A 14,997-nucleotide genomic window follows, 5' to 3' on the forward strand; every position below is an offset into this window, starting at 1 on the left:
TAGGGCTAATGTTAAAATGCCCAAATCAAGGGGGCACGGTGCCCCCCCTCCCCCCGTTCCGCCTCCTATGTCTTCAGACCCTATCAGGCCAGCGGTGGGCTGACGGGCGGAATAGAAACGGGATACCAATCCTTATCGACGCCGAACAACGAAGCGTGCTGAGTGCTGACCAACTTACAGTCACTTCCCGATGCCGAGGAGCGGTTTGGAGAGCGCCAGAGAGCGCCGTCCTCCGTCCGTCGGCGCGGTGCCGCGGGCCCGGTGAGTTTCACCTGGCCAAGGCCGCCGGCAGCAGCGGTGACGTCACCTCACCGAGCAGTGACGTCACCAGGAGCCGATCTCTTCGGGTCGTCGGAGGCGGGCGGCCCGTTTCCGGGCCCCGACGGCTGGGACGGGGCGGCGATAGTGATTGCTGTGGTTCCCGCCGTCACTCGTTCAGTGCTGCAGGAAAATCAACTGTTTCCTTGGAGTGCACCGGAACGTTTTGGATGACGAGTGTTCGCGACTGCCGACGTAATGGACAGCGAAATAGTCATCGTCCTATGAACAAGAACGTTAGACAATGGCGCCACAGTTGAAACTCGACCGGTCCCGACTGAGGCGGTATGGACTGGAGCCGCCCCCGTTCCGCGGCGGCCACCCGCGACCTGCCGCAGAGGCCGGCACCGCTGACGCCGCGGCCCGCCCGCTCGGCCGGCCTCCACCGCGGCCCGCCCGCCAGCCGGCTGGCTCGGGCCGCTCCGTACAGCCCCTGACATCGAGACCCCGCACAGCGGCCGCCCGACTCGCCCGGCTCCTCGGCGTCCGACCGCCGCAGAGACCGTATAGCGTCAATATCGATTTATTCACGCAAAGACGGGGAATCCAAGACCCGGCTGATCGACCATGTGCTGAAGGAATTTCACTATCCTTCGGGTTATCTGTTGCCAGCGTTTCGCGTTCTTGCATTTCCTTCTTGATCGTCCGCCGGCGCCCTGCCGACGCTGCCGCCCGCGCGGTCGCTTTGTTTACCGACGGCGGCCGGCTGGGCCAGGGGCTGGGCGGCGGCGGCGGCAGCGGCCTCCCCCGGCGCGCAGAGTGGGCTCGTCCGGACGCTGGGAGTGCGGCTGGCGCTGCGGCGCCGCCTGGCTGCCAGCAGACCTCCGCAGCCGGTGGAGACGCCTGGCACGGCGGAGCGGGGTGGAGAATAGCTGAGAGAGGGGAGGAAGAATACTACGGTCGCTGCGGTGAGTACCGAGTAGTGTCAGTGGGGTAGTGCTCGTGATGGGATTTGCAGTGGGGAGGGGTTGTTGTCTTGTCCTGATGCCAGTGGTGATGGTCGATGAACATTCTCCGGCGCGAGGTCTTGTCGCTGTCCTTGACACCGGCGTGTTGGCTCTCACTCGTAGCGGTGACCCGATTTCCGTCATCGTGATTATGTTCCAGTCGGTGCTGACGTGAGTTGGCCGTCTTTTTGCGTGTGACGCCGCTTCGCTGAGCTCCCGTCATGGTGGTGCTGCGTGGGCAGGGACTTGTTGGCTCTACTGCGCATGCGCAAACAGCCGATGACTCGCGCAGGGCGGACGGCAGCGTCGTGTTGCTGGACTGACGCGCAGTAGATATACAGTACGACTGCCGTAGGCTGTCACTGGTTTGGAGGCGGCTCTGAACTGCCTGTGGGGGCCGGCCGTCCAGTGACTGACGTCACAGTTCGCGGCCCGGGGGGCTGGGGGTCAGCCAGTGACCGGTGCACCCCTACGACTCTGGTCCGGCCGGACCTCTGTCCATTGATCCGGCGGTCGGCCGGCAGACGGTGGCACTGGCACGATCAGACGTGCCGCCCGGTGCCGAGTACCCCACAGGTCCGCCGGTCAGGGCCCTCAGACACCGCGTGGTGGCCCGGCCCACGTGACCGGCCGGCCCGTGCAGCCAGCGGGCCACGTGACCTGCCGCGGAGGACCGGCTGCTGCTGCTGCTGCTGGCACGCTGCTGCTGCTGCTGCTGCTGTGTCACACGCTTGATGACTGATAGGACATCAAAGCGAAACAATTGCACATGTCCTGGTGTTTGGGTGGTTGGTACGGGTGCCTGTGGTCGTTTCTGGTGTACCCAGGAAAGAATGAGCCCGGATGACATGCTGCCCGGCCCTGGTGATTTGGGAATTACTTGGTATGGACATGATGGATACGTGTTGGCCTGTTTGGAATAGCAACGGCACAAAGACGATTCAAAACGATTCTCGGACGTTTCAAACACCTGCAAGCCGCTAGCTCGGCTTCTTCCTCGCCAGGACGATCGAAATGTTTGGAACCTGTGTCGACCCGAATTGGTCTTCAGATTTACGGCCTCACAATTTTGCATGCATTGCCTGAGTAAATGTGGGGCTTCTGCATATGTTAAGTGGAACTGAACGTCTCGACTCTTGAACGTCGACAGCAATTGACATGCATCATTCCTGGCCCCATTTGGGCGGTCCACAATAAGCCCACCTCAAATAGGTAGAAGGTTTACTGGTTGTATTATCTGCTTGCTGATTTAATTATACCGTGGCCATTGCCCATTGCCAGTCACCATTCGTCAACACAATAAAGGTCTTCTTGATCGCAGAGCAAGAGCAATAATGATCGCAGCGACACGATTTTGGCACCATCGCGTTTGTATGTCTAGCCAGTAGCCACGTCTAGCTTTTCATCAGAAAGAGCCAGCCCCATGGGTGGAGAACCTGCCCCGGCCACCCCGGCCACGGCCGGGGTAACTTTCAGCCCGGGGTAACTTTTTCACTCTTATACCTAAATCCTAAAATCTTCCTCCATAAGAGAAAAACTATCGTTCTTCGGATGTTGACTGCCATGGGTGTAATATTGCAAATTGGGCAGTGCTTTCCGCGATAACTTATTTTCGGACCTGCGATAACGATAAAACGATTAAGACAGTTTTGCGATAACGATACCTAAACGATAAACGATTTTTTTTTTCAAAAAATTAAAAGCGATAGCGATAAAACGATAAAACGATAATTGTTTTAACAGCGATAACGAAACGATAAACGATAAAACGATAACGATAATTGTTATTAAATAGCGATAACGAAACGATAAACGATATAACGATAACGTTAATTGTTTTTAACAGAGATAACAAAAGCGATAAGAAATACAGCTTAAATAATTGTACTTACAGTTTATTTGCAGATCTATACACTTAGCAGATGGCAACAGGTTGCGCACACATATACCTACTGTCGCGCGGCATGCACTGTCGATCGTCTTCCATTTTTCCATCATCCGGGTTTACATTTTATCGTTTATCGTTCATAATTTTTGTAACTTGCAATAAGTGGATGAGCGATAATTTTGAAAATTTAGCGATAAACGATAACGATAACCGATTTACTTAACAGCGATAATTATCGTTTATCGTTTATCGCTCATCCTATCGCATGCGGAAACCACTGAAATCGGGTAGGTATTGACTTAACGAGCCATAATCTCCAACTCTATAGACCCGCGTGTGGTTGCCAATACCTGCAGATTGCTCTCAATGAATCATACTCAATTTCGAAAATTTGGCATTCCTTCGGCGCACTATATCAGAACCACTGCTGTCTGTTTGACAAAAAGCTAAGCATTTTTTTAAAACAAATTTGGCCCGAACCTTTTAAATGGAAGGATTTACAAGGACAGATGCAGAGCACCCGCTAAGCGGAGCTTGCTGCGCTGGCCCTGCCCTCTACCTTCCGAGTTTCGATGATGTAATTACTGATCCATGGCAGAAGTTAGAGCCCGAAGCTGAGCGTACACACAAAGCCGCGCACGGCCGGTCCTTCTCCCTGACTTCGGCTGACTTCGATTGGCCTGCCACCAACCGCAACCATACCCGTCAGGATGCTCAACACCGAGCGCCCGTCGTGATTCGAACCCGGACTGTTGTACACATTCAAGTTAGCGGGGCCCTTTCTCGACTCGCAAGCTCAATTTGAGAGGAAGTTGTTTTTAAACAACTGATGAACTTATGATTACCTTAAAACATTGCTGGCAGCGCTCTAACTTGCTATAGGTACGTCGCCACCATCTTCGCGGAAAAGAAGAATTGCCCGAGGGCAGGAAAAAATTCTGGACTTATATCAAGCCTGATCTAGCTCGATCAGGAGCCTCGATAGGTTACACGCTTTAAAAATGTCAATATGGGCGTTACGAGTCGACATTCTAGCAGGTCACGCTTTTCCGACTTTTGGGTCATCGACCTGACCTGAAGGTCAGCCTATGACCTAGGACTTTAAAATCGGGTAACATCGGCTTCCTCCCGTCACGGGCCACACGCTCGATTTTCCTCGAAGCTCTAGCTCGATCGTGAGGGGCCGAACGGGGGTCCACATAGTCCCTCCACCCTTTACCTACTAGTTAGCAGAGGCGGATCCAGCTCAGAGGTTTGGGGGGGGGGGCAAACCATAAAAATTTATCGATTCTTTCCATGCATCGTCCATAGGCGTAATGTTAAAATCATGCCGTTTGGGGGGGGGCAAATGCCCATTTTGCCCCCCCTGGATCCGCCACTGCTAGTTAGACGCTATAAAAAGTGCGATACGGGCGAGGGTTAAACTTAATATTAACTGCCTTTTTCTCCTGGACTAATAGCGTGAATTGCATGTGTAATCGCACCGTAGTTATTGCGTATGCGTAGTGGTAGGAATCTTGCTGACTATTTGACTTTTTTCTGACCCGATCTCCGGAATCTCGCCTAAATCGTGGCACATCTATTCATCATCCCTACGTCTTAGATATCGCCTCAACGTCTGGTAGGCTGCTTCCTTATCAACAGTCACCTCAACTGCCGGCTCAAGTATTTCTAATGGTCATACTGATCGCTAGAGGAGAATCCTATTTATGTGACACCGCGTGCTGCTTTTGCCGACTAGCCTCTGCATGCTCGTCGCCTCGTCGTTCGTATGAACCTCTGCGAGTCGCTCGTCGGTCGTCGGGCCCAAGTATGTCCGTGTAGAGGCCAGCGGGCTTTAGCTTGATCGAATCATTTCGAGCCTGCGGCTGGACTATCGGCGCTATATCGATGACTCTCCCTTGGGTCAGCGTTTCTACTGTCACTGCAGATCTTTTTCGTAATGGAGTGGTCGTACGAGCGACAAATATGTAACGCGCACAGCCGTGGGTCGTTTACCGAATCGACACTAACTGCCGATAGTTTGGCTTATTTTCGTGCCCTAAAACGTTTCTGATGGAATCGCATCTATAGTTACAGACACAGTTTCGGACCGTGCTCATTGCTCCGCTGACTCCTGAGTTAAGCTGAACCCACCGGTCACGATGCATAGATGTTCCGCGACTCATTGTGACTGGCGTACCGCGTGGGTCATTTGTTGCTGGAGCATGGTTTGTCGGGGCCAAGTTTTCTGCTCCGTCCTCGATCAACGTCCTGGTGAACGGAAAAAAACTATGGGCTGTAATCAACTCATCAGTCAGGCAGGGCGCTGAACACGGGTCTGGAACCATGCATTGGTGACTGCCTGCTGAGCACCTCTCCGCGTTATGCGCTCTCAGCAGCCCTTCGTCAGCAGCTCTCCGTCAGCAGCCCCCGAGCAGCCGGCGCGCGCCGGCAGTCGGCCCGCTCCGGAGGATGACTCAGCCGGCCGCTCTGCCTCTGCCTCCCTGGGCGGCGCGCGGCGGCCCTCTGCCCGGACCGTCCGCTCGGCCTGCGCTCGATACGCCGACCTCGGCGTCAGCAGGCGCCACGTCTGCCGCCGGCCGCCGACGGCGCGCCACGTCCGCCGCTTGCGACACGGCGCGCCGGCGAAGCGGAGCCGCGCCGCGCCGCGCCGCGGCCGCTGGCTGGGCAGCTGGCAGGCGCGCGGCGGCGGCGGCGTGGGCGCATGTCGTGCTGGCGGCCCGCCGCGCGGCGCACGGCGGGCGGTGTGGTGCAGCGGCCGCCGACCGCTCCCTGAAGCCAGACGCTGTCGGCCGGCCGACGGGGCACAGAGGCCGGGGCGGGGTGGGGGAGCGACTGCAGCGGACAGACTCCAGGCCAGGGCTGGTCGGCCAATCTCTGGCAGTCGACGTGATGTTTAACGTCAGCGTCATGTCAACTACTCTTGTTGCAGCCGCGTTAAAAATATCCATGGGCACAGATAACAGTCCATGAGCCACGCTTCATGCTTTGTTATTTAGCAGTGAAGAGCATTTGTTAGGCTATGAAATGGCGAATAGGCGGTTTTCACTCGTAGAAGATTCCGCTGCGATGAAAAGTAACGAGTCGGGTATGAAGGTCGTTCTTCTTAGAATTTCGAAGTAACGTTGGTGTCCACAGCATTCCTATCATTTGATATTTATGTTTAGCCCCATTAATATTGAATGCGACATGCCCTTCGCAGTGCAATCTTACGGGATGCCGGCCGCTTTACCCTCCTGTAAACGTCCTGATATATGCTGAGGATAGCATGCTTCCCGCACCACAATAGCGCCGTCCCTCCTGTTAAACTCTGCACCATTCCCAGGCTTAATCGGTGCTTTATGATGCGACACGCGCACTGTGCAGTGGATCCTGAGACACCCGTCTATGAGTGTGCGGTCCAGTTTTCGCGGAGGATGGCTTTCTCGTCGTTGGTTCTCTCATAAATCGACTGCTGTTGACCTCCTTGTTCTTCGCTAAACCCGTGAGAGGTTACTGTTAGTCGATGCTAAGCGACTCCTCTAGACAACTGCCAGCTTGGCATTTCCATTTAAGTCACACCTACCAGGCGCGCTCCTGATAGCTCTCACGTGAGTCGCGCCCCTGAGTACGCCGGTACCTGCCAACCACCTCCCCCTGAGGCGGTGCCTGAGGGCGCCCGTGCCAGCCGCCTCCACCCGAGAGCACGCCTGGGGGCGCCTCTGTCTGGGCGTCGGCGTCAAACCGGCTCGGAGCTCGGGGACGGCGCCGGATAGCCCCTCCTGTTGAGCCGCCGGCACTTTATCTGCAGCTCTCTGCCGCCGCTCGGAGCGAGGAGCGGCAGCACCGGAGCGTACCAAGAAACACGCTGATAGCGAACCACGGAGACGGGGCCAGAGGCCAGGCATTCTTCCACCACAAAAAGAAGTGATGGGTGAAAGAAGGGACTTAAGAAAGGTGCAGGTCTCACAGAACTGGTCGGAACTGGAGCGCGGAGGGATTTGGACGGTGGTATTTCCGTGAGCGCCGACCGGTGCGGAGCTCTGTCCCGTTGGACGGCTCACGACCTGCCCGCGGTCGGGATGGGGATACTGGGGCCCGACTGGGGGTCGGTGAAGGGACATTCTTGTCGCCACCGCCGCGCCACCGTCCTCGGGGCGCGGCGCCCGGCCTCTGTGGCTCCTCCGGGCCACAGGCGGCGTCAGGTGCAGAATGCGGTGGGGCAAGGGCGGCGCCAGGTGCGGGATGAGGTGGGGTAGTGATGACGGCACAGACCGCCGTCCTAGCTGATTTTTGGTCGATGGTTGAAGGCTGTTGACGTCTGAATCGTTCACTGCTGACCACTTCTTACCAATAGCTTCTGACTGTTAATCATTGTCCGTTTATTTCTAGTCATGGCCGCTAGCGGTTGAGTGCTGCCTGCTAACCGGCTGCCGCTGATAAATAAATCGCTGGCTGTTGACTCCCGATGGCGGCTGGCTCCGTGTCTGATTTGCCGCGCGATACGCTGGCGGCCGCCCGGTGCAGGGGCGTAGGCAGGGGGGGGGCCACTGGGCCATGGCCCCCCCCTTGGGCGCCGAAGGCGCCCTTTGCGATTGGAGGGCGCCGAAGGCGCCCTCCAATCGCAAATGCAATTGTGATATAATCGAATCGAAAAACAATCGCGACTGGAGGGCGCCCTCCAATCGCGAATGTGTTTACAGGGAAAATACGGATGGAGGGCGCCCTCGGAGGACGCCCATTCCAAATACGCCCTCCAAATACGGTTGGAGGGCTCCCTCAGGCGCCCTCCAACCACATTTGTAGGCTGTAGCTCTCTAAGCGTAACGGTGGTCGCCTATGTAAGCCGCTGTCCTGTAAATAAGCGCCCTCTCACCCGAAGGCGCCCTCCTGTAGGTCGCCACCCTGCTACACATTGCCGCCCTTCTGCTGATCGGTGTCCTCATAATTATTGGCGCTCTCCTACCTATTGAGCCCTCATGTGAAATTTTGAAGGCCGCCTTTCTCCCTTTTGGCACCCTCTTGTTCAGTGCCGCCCTCCTACCTATTGGTTCCCTAGTCCTTCCTGTTGAATGTTAATCGGGGCCCTTCTCCTATTGGCGCCCTCGTGTAGATCGCCGCCCTCCTAACCACTGGCACCCTCCTGTTGATCACCGCCCTCCTATCCACTGGCACCTTCCTGTTGACCAGCGCCCTCCGCACAGACGCCCTCCTGTTCGTGTCATCCTCTTGAGCAAAGGCGCCCTCCTCACCATTGCCACCCCCATTTTAATCGTCACCCTTCCGCTCATTGGCGACTTCCAGTTGATGACCGCCCTCCCACCTATTGGCGACCTCTTGTTGATCGCCACCCTCCTATTGGTGCTCTCCTGTTCCTCGCCACCCTCTTACCTGGTGGCGCCCTTCTGTTGATTGTTGATCGGCGCCCTCCTGCCTATTGGTGCCCTCCTGTTGATCGCTGCCCTTCTATCCATTGGCGCCCTCCTGCTGCTCGCCAACTTCCTACCTATCGGTGCCCTACTGTCGAAACTCGGGATGTTGATCGGGGCTCTTCTACCTATTAGTGCCCTCCTGTGGATCGCAGCCCTTCTACCTATTGGCAACATCCGTTGATCGCTGCCCTCCTATCATTTATTTACTCCTTTGGCATGTTTTTCAACTTAGTCGTTCTATTGCACATAGTTGATGTCTTGCCTGTGAAAACTGCCACAAATGAACGTGCATTCAGCACAATGAATGAAGTATCTATACCTACCAAAACTATCTACGCTCTACGATGCATAAAACACGTCTTTGGTCTTAACGGATTGATCCTACTTTACGTGCATCATGGCATCTATATGGATTACGATTAAGTATTGTCAACAGGTTCGGGCGCAACAGCAGGCATCTGAAGTTTCGGTGATTGAAACTGGTTATGTGAGTACACTGTATGCATCTGTGAGAAGGCTATGAAGGCTGGTCTGAGGTAATTTGGATGATGTTTACGCATCTCGCGCTCCGGTATCAATCCGATACGGTGATCTGGTGCGTAGATATGCCACCGCCAATAAACTTTTATACATCGACACCCATGAGCCAAGCTTTCTGTACAGTTTGTGTGGCAGCGGCCCGACCAAACCTTAGGTATTTTTTACACCTTCAAATTTGGTAAAAGAGCGAGAGGAGCTTTGAACAGTGATCGTATAAAAGGCGTGCCTAAAAAGCGGAGGAAAAGGTTGTTTTCAAAAATTTCGCGCGCCTTCGGCGCAGCATTTCAAGAACACTTGACCTTTTGTGACCTGGAGTATAAAGAATACACACGATGCAAAATCAATGCAGCACGACCTATACGAGGTTACGCAAAAAAAAAACTGGTGGCATGGTAAAAAACGCCTCCCAACCCCCCAACCCCCACTGAGCGATTTTTTATCTCGCGACCGTATGGCGCCCTCCTTGGGTGAGGTGGCGCCCTCCAAACCCTTGGCCCCCCCCTTCGCGATTTTCTAAATACGCCGCTGGCCCGGTGCCGTTCCACAAATGTCAGCGACCAGCGGCGTCTGCAGTGACTGGTCGCCGGCCCTGTCACCGTTCACTGGTCACTGATCAGTGGTCAGCCGGGTCTGCTGTGATCTGGGACTCCGCTGTCGGTCACGGCATTTAGAGCTGGTGGAGAGGCCCCGAGCACTCCTAACGCGCGCTGAAGGAGTAAGCACTGAACAGCCTATAGACTTTGCTTTACTCCTTTAGGCGCTCTTGCTGGCTGCTCGGGTCCGTCTGCCTGTCTAGTGTCTATCTGTGTCGTTATCTATCTGTCTGTTGTGTTCTTACTGGAAAAACACGACGCCTTCTTCACCATGGGCAGCCCTGGAGACGAACCGAGTGCTGTCCGCCTCGGTCACGGGCTGACTGGTGGAACGCGACTGGGTGTCCTGTCAGACCGGACTGGCGCCTGGGGCCCCGCAGGGTCCGGCCGCTGCCGCCGCGCCTGCCGCCGGCTGGCTGTCAGGGAGGCTCCGCGGGCGATCGAACGGTCGTGCCGGTCCCGCCGACCGCCGGGGGTGCCAGCTGTGGGCCGCCGTCTGCCGACTGCAGCTGCCAACACAGGCACGGAGCGCCGGCCGGCCCGAGCGGCGGCTGACCGGGACGGACCGAGCCCAGGCAGACTGGACAGACTCAGCGCCGTCCGCTGGCGACCGCGCTGCACGTGCTCCCGATCGAAGAGCATTGCCAAAGGCATAGAGGGCAATGCTGGATGCAAAGCAGCTCGGTTGTTTAATGGACCGAACTGAAGCCAGGCGGGAATTCCACCTGATGTAATTGATTCACCTACTTTCTTCCGTAACGGAAGCTTCAAATGGTGTGATTATGGAATGAGTGCTATACCAGCAACTGTGTCGCGTTACGCCTCCAGTCGCTGTGCCTCTGACGCAGCGCCTCCACTTGTGGCGCAGTATGGCTCCACTGTCTGTCAGTACCGCGGTGCCTCCACTGCCGCTGTGGCGCAGCGCCTCAATTGCCGCTGGCTGTGACACAGCTCACACCTCCATTGGCTGTGTCGGTGCGCTGACCATCGATTGTCGGCGCGGCTGCTGTTGATGGCTGGATGGTGCCTAGCAGCCCCCGCCGGTCGGTCGGGCGCGCCTCCGGACGACACAGCACTGCCCAAGGTCGCCCAACTGTATAAGACGTGCTCACAGGGCTGGGAGTCGGCGGCGGCGCTCGTAGAACGAAACCATTGCACAGCGCCTGTGATGCGTGGGGCCTGAATGCCCGCCGAGCGATTGCTCCATATGATTGTTTTTTATGTTGACCTGATTTGTTGCCAAAGCATTACGGTCTGTTTTATCTCTGCCCATGTTGGTTGAGTTTAATCGTGTTCAACGGAGCCTTAAATAGGTATCTGTCTCAAACTGCGGCACGAATTCCAGCCAGACTTTATCCATTGTCCGTAATGTTGAGAGAGCTGGCTGACTTCCTGTTTTCACCATCAGCGATTACAGGAATATAAATGTAGCTTTAATTAAATGGAACGTTGATTTTTTTGCTTTCCATGCCATCTATTTCATTCATTCATTCATTCATTCATTCATTCATTCATTCATTCATTCATTCAGTCATTCGTTCCATCTTATTAATTCATTCGCCCATTTTTCCATCCATTCATTCGCTTACTGGACATTTGAAACACTTCACTGCAATGACGATGGACACTGCTACGCCCGATGTACTTGGACAGTTTTAAGTTTTCTTACGTCGATCGGATCACATTTTAGACACTTTCGATGCCTACTATCTTATGCTAGCTCGGCGTAGTCGGCACGCGTTTATTGAGTCAAGAGCGTAGTCGCACAGCGTTGGCGCTATCTCCAGCGTTTGGACTTCGGTCCTACGTTGGCTTCACGGGCTTGTGATTTACACCATCACCGGTTTCGTTGGACCCGCATGGCTGGCCATTCTGATCAGCGGTATGCGATAAAGCTCGGACGGTCGAAGATGGTCACTGGTCAGCGACCGAGGTAGCCGCTCGGCTGTGAGTGTATGTACTTCTGGCTTCATCATAACTGTGCGTATATCGGAGCAGCAAATGGAAGGAAAATAATGTGTAATATATTATTTTAGTTCCAGACTTGCAGCACTTGATCCTTCCAACACATCGTCATTAGGAAGATCGTTCCTGCTGAGTTCCACACCATAACAATCCCGCCAGTGGTTGCCTATTCCATGACCTCAGCTCTCCGGGAGCGGTGCCGCTGCACCATGCCACGGCACCGGCCGGGCCCCTGTCCTGTGTCCACGGCGCCCCCGTCCTGCCTTCCCAGACAGGCCACGTGACCAGGCTGCACGGCCGTCCGCGGGCCGCGCGGCCGATCACGTGACCGGGCCGGAAGCCGTACACCCTGTGGCTGATGGTGACGATGTGGCTGGCTAACAGCGCCGGCCGGCGGGTCAGGAGGAGGCGGCTGGCGGCAGCGGAGCGTCCAGCGGCACCGGTTTTCACTTACAGCAAGCAACATCGGACGGTGCCCTCTAAATACCTACTCGTACTTAGTGACAATGTTGGGAATGTGTAGGAAGCCACCGTCGCTCGATGAGCAAACGGGTATGAGAGGGCGAACTCTTGGCACCGGGCTAGGCTGACCGACCTGTGGAATGTTCACCGCTCAATTGATTAGACGAGACATGTGACAGTGCACACCACATTGACATATGACGGTTGTCTATATACTCTGAGGCACACGGCCCAGAGCTACAGAGACATCGGCATTCAATGCAGTGCTTCTGCTGAGCCAGGTGGTCCAATGTTTAACCCGCGCACCGACGGGGGTCTGCGCCAACTTAGTACCGACGGGGGGGGGGGGGCGGATGACCGCCCCCCCCCCCTGAGATCTCGAGAACGAAGCAAGATAGCGACAAGCGGTAAACGGCATCGGATACGCACGGTCAAGATCTACAATTTTTACTAAGGTCATTTTCAGGTCAGGTCAAAGATGACGTCACAGGAGTCGAAAAAGTCAAAATGGCGGCGCTAAATATGGAGAGAGTTTTTCTCAAATAACTTTCGAATTAGTCAAGATAGGAACAAACTAAGGGCATCATCGTGATTCCTCTCGTCAATCCGCATCGAATGATATATATGTTGACCTCGAAAGGTCAAGGTCAAAGGTTGACCTCAGGTCACGTGACCTCGAGGTCATCATGTATATCATTCGATGCGTCTTGACGAGCTGAACACAATGAGACCATCCACGCGTCTGTATCTTGTTCCTGTACGGAGTTATTGGCCAAAAACCTTTGGTGACCTTTGATGACGTCACATGACCTCACAGCTGCCCAACAGCAAAACAGACCTCAAGGTACTGAAGGTTGATCGTATATGAAGTCATGTATGGTATATGGGGCCATTCCGACCCGTTTTAGTGGTAAAAACAGGGAGTTGATTTTTCCCCCATTGACTTATAATGGGGAGGTCGCGAAATTGACCTGACCTTAGGTCACCGATATCAAAATTCCGAGATATACAAATTGTAGCTACTAATGACCTAATAACATCCTGCGACTTTCAAAGGCCTCCGACATCTACTGTAGCTCTGGCACGGTGACAAAGTTGCAAAAAAGTGACTTGAGGTTGGGTCATTCAAAGTGACCTGGTGACCTGACCTTGAAAGGTAGGAGGTTCAAACTTGCACACCATGTGTAAAATTGATAAGGGAATAGTCATACCAACTTTCGCGGCGCTACGCGCCGCGGTTTTCCCGCTATTCGCGAAAAACCTCAGGGGGCGGATATCCGCCCCCCCCCCGTCGGTGCGCGGGTTAAGCGTTGAGGCAATGCCGGAGTTTGATGAACGTCTTGGTCATTGGGTTCGAGCGTTCTAAATATCCATCAACATTCATGGAATGATGTAGCGACTTTGGGAAGACCATAGATATCTACTATAATGTGGACCTAGATGCATTGATATTAGAGGTGGCAAAATGTGGACCCGAGGACCCGGTCCAAAGAACCAGTCTGGACCCATATGGGTCCAGACCGGTTTCTGAAAAATTTATTACGGGTCCAACCGGGTCCTACCATAAACTATACATCTTGCACACTACACATTATTGCAAAATATGAAGTGAATGAAGTGAATGATTCTTTGCACACAGTAGCTCATGAGTATTCCCAGTGGGAAATAGGCTGTTTTACATGATGCAACTAATGATACCTACAAGTAGTTTGTATTAATTGACTTTTGGGGAACGGGTCCAACTGGTTCCGATTACAACTAAGACCGGGTCCGACTGGTTCCAGAAATGTCCAGCCGGGTCTGGTTCGAGTCTGGTTCCCAAAATTTTCATCTTTTGCCACCTCTAATTGATATTTCCATGGCTTCATGAGTCGTCTCTTAGCTGCGATTATATTTTCTTTCACCACAATATGGAGTAGCAGAGAGGCTGTCCATCATGGCCTTCACCTCTGTCACCCGGGGCCCGAGTTAGGCAGCTGCTGAGCGCGGTGCCAGTGTGGGCCGGCTGCCACCTCCCTCCGGGTGACCTGGATAGGTGCCGCCCACTGCCGCCACTGGCTCTGTCGGTGTCGGCACGGCCAGGGCGGGGCCGGGCCCACCGCAGCCGCCGCCGCCGCCCGGTGTGCAGTGGGCTGCCAGCAGCGCCGACCACGGCGCCAGTCCCCGCCTCACCGCCCGGCCGACTGGTCCGAGAGCCGACCTTGGCCTGCGCCGCGGCACTGACCGGCGACCGCGCCCTGCGGCCGGCTGACCTGTCAGGTCGGTCCCTGCGGCTGGCTGACCCGCGGTCACTGACCGCTCCCTGCGCCCTGCGGCCGGCTGACCCGTCAGTCTGCTGACCTGGGGGGGGGGGGGGGAGGGCAGTGCGCGCGCCACTGACCGCTCCTCCAGTCGGCTGACCCTGGGGGGGGGGGGGAGGGGGGCACCACTAACTGCTCCGTGCGGCCGGCCCGGCTGACCCGTCAGTCTGCTGACCTACGATGTCAATAGGAAACATCAGTTTGTTTCTTTTTAATCAATTTCGCGCCTTTGCGTGCCTTCTTTTACCAGAGATGGAAACGTAGATAGCTTAAGTTCTTAGTTACAGAATTGGTCCAACACAAACAACACTCGATGGTGTAGTTGGAATGTCAATGTTCAATTTCGGTGCTTCATCTGGTAAACGCCAGTACATTATCGGGTCCGGCGAGGTTTCAATAAACGATCGAAGTTGTCACGCCCTTTATCAGCACGAGCACGTAGGAAGGTGCAGATGGAAGGTTTTGATTGAACATTTCCGTTGATTCCATCGGCTCATACCTTCCCACACCGTTATGGAAACGGCCGACCTGACAACGACCAACTGTGTGGCGTAATGGTGCGGGCAGTCG

At 55.1% G+C, this 14,997-nt stretch overlaps 1 protein-coding gene across 1 annotated transcript in view; it reads left to right on the forward strand.

The window, feature by feature from the left end:
* The first annotated feature begins 1,136 nt into the window (after positions 1-1,136).
* LOC122378815 overlaps positions 1,137-14,997 on the forward strand; it is a 31,062-nt gene continuing 17,201 nt past the window's right edge. The window contains exon 1 of the mRNA XM_043360327.1: positions 1,137-1,226. The gene's annotated coding sequence lies outside the window, so the exon portion shown is untranslated. The remainder of the gene's footprint in view (positions 1,227-14,997) is intronic.

This window comes from Amphibalanus amphitrite, unplaced genomic scaffold, assembly GCF_019059575.1.
Source record: "Amphibalanus amphitrite isolate SeventyFive unplaced genomic scaffold, NRLGWU_Aamphi_draft 000065F_arrow, whole genome shotgun sequence".
Classification (NCBI taxonomy): domain Eukaryota; kingdom Metazoa; phylum Arthropoda; class Thecostraca; order Balanomorpha; family Balanidae; genus Amphibalanus; species Amphibalanus amphitrite.